The sequence below is a fragment of the Mirounga angustirostris genome, unplaced genomic scaffold, assembly GCF_029215605.1.
Source record: "Mirounga angustirostris isolate CCGP_5_RB_7025 unplaced genomic scaffold, mMirAng1.0.hap1 SCAF_2, whole genome shotgun sequence".
Classification (NCBI taxonomy): Eukaryota; Metazoa; Chordata; class Mammalia; order Carnivora; family Phocidae; genus Mirounga; species Mirounga angustirostris.
The window spans coordinates 107,960,057-107,962,280 of NW_026991710.1; the positions used below are offsets into that span (position 1 = coordinate 107,960,057).

A 2,224-nucleotide genomic window follows, 5' to 3' on the forward strand; every position below is an offset into this window, starting at 1 on the left:
GTCAATATATTGTACCACATATGTGAAAGTTGCCAACTCTTAAAAGTTCTCATCACAAAGATAGAAAAGAAGATTTTTTTTCTTTGTATGATGATGGTAACCAGCCTGATTGTGATGATCACTTCACATGAATACAAATCTTGAATGATTCTGTTGTACATCTGAAACTAATATAATATTATATGTCAATTTTACTTAAATTTAAAAAAAATGAAAAAAGAAATCAGTAAAAGGTTATATAGCTAAATAAGACATGTCTGTTAAGAGTGTTATCTGCTCTTTTATTGACTTTTAGAAGTTTACTTACTCCAGTTTAGAAAAATTCAGTGTTGCCTTTCAGGAATCGTAACATTTTTGGCCAAATAGCATGTCCCTGTTACTATAGGTGATGTATTATTCCTTTGTGGAAGTTTGATTTAAGAAACCAAAACTGCCCCACTGGCTGCTCTGAAAAGCCATCTTTGCACTGTTCCCGCGTCCGGCTCCGCGTTCGCCACAACCACCTCCGCCACCGCGGACTCCGGCAGCTTTCTCGCCAGAGTCCTCGAACTCTTGCTTTCTTTTTAATCCGCTGCATCGGATCACCCGCTGCCCCATCATGTCAGACGCGGCCGTGGACACCAGCTCCGAGATCACCACCAAGGACTTAAAGGAGAAGAAGGAAGTTGTGGAGGAGGCAGAGAATGGAAGAGACGCGCCTGCTAATGGGAGCGCTAACGAGGAGAAGGGGGAGCAGGAGGCTGACAGTGAGGGAGATGAAGAAGAGGAAGAAGCGGGGGAGGAGGAGGAGGAGGAGGAGGAAGGCGATGGCGAGGAAGAGGATGGAGATGAAGATGAGGAGGCCGAGGCAGCTACGCGCAACGGGCAGCTGAAGATGATGAGGATGACGATGTCGACACCAAGAAGCAGAAGACTGAGGAGGGTGACTAGGCAGCAAAAAAGGAACAGTTAAACTTAACCAAAAAAAGGCCACCGTGACCTAGTCACCCTCCACTTCCCGTCTCAGAATCTAAGCGTGGTCACCTTGGAGTAGAGTCCCGCCCGCCTGCCCAACGCGGCGGCGCCACCCGCAGATGACACACGCTCTCCGCCACGCAGCCAAAACCGCAACGTGAATTTGCAACAGGGGAGGAAGAAAGAACCCAAACTTCCAAGGCCCTGCTTTTTTTCTTAAAAGTACTTTAAAAAGGAAAATGTGTTTGTATTTTTTATTGACATTTTATATTTTTGTACATATTGTTAGGGGTCAATCATTTTTAATGATCTCGGATGACCAAACCAGCCTTTGGAGCGTTCTCTGTCCTACTTCTGACTTTACTTGTGGTGTGACCATGTTCATTATAATCTCAAAGGAGAAAAAAAACCTTGTAAAAAAAAGCAAAAACAACAACAAAAAAACAATCTTACTCCGAGCATTCCAGTAACTTTTTTTGTGTATGTACTTAGCTGTACTATAAGTAGTGGGTTTGTATGAGATGGTTAAAAAGGCCAGAGATAAAAGGTTTCTTTTTTTCCTTTTTTGTCTATGAAGTTGCTGTTTATTTTTTTTGGCCTGTTTGATGTATTTGTGAAACAATGTTGTCCAACCATAAAACGGAATTTTATTTTGCTGAGTTGTTCTAACAAAAAAAAAAAAAAAGAAAAGAAAAGAAACTAAAACTAAAACTAAAGCTTCATCAGGCCAAATTCTGTTCTATGTAGTGTTGGCATCAAATGGGAAATTCACCAGTTGAATAGAAAGCTTTCTTTAAGCAGTTGAGAATTTAGTAAACATCAGGTATTTCAGAATGGGATTGACATCATAATTGCATCAGCAATTGAACATTAGGATAGCCCAAAACTGCCACGTATGGTGTTGTGGGGTTTTTATTTTATTTTTGCATTTAAGCTTTTCTTTATATACTAAGTGTGTTTAATAAAATAAATACCTCGTTTAAGAAGTTTCATACCAGAGAACATTTGAATACTAGAATAAAAGATATGTGCTTTCTGTCCATGCATATTAATTTTATTTTGTTCTTTAAGTTTTCTTGTTGGCATTTGATATTTTTAAACTATATAACAAAACAACTAAAATTTCCTATAAAATTAAGATAATTTGACATTTTGAATTTTTACTAAAGGTGATAGTTTTACTGATATTTGCAAGTTGCCAGAAGAATGCCTTTGACCATTTTGAGATATTAGAACATGATCTATTTGTAGAGAGAAAAAAAAAAACCCT

At 38.7% G+C, this 2,224-nt stretch overlaps 1 pseudogene; it reads left to right on the forward strand.

The window, feature by feature from the left end:
- The first annotated feature begins 435 nt into the window (after nucleotides 1-435).
- Nucleotides 436-1,840, forward strand: LOC135363654 (prothymosin alpha-like; annotated as a pseudogene).
- The last annotated feature ends 384 nt before the right edge of the window (nucleotides 1,841-2,224 follow it).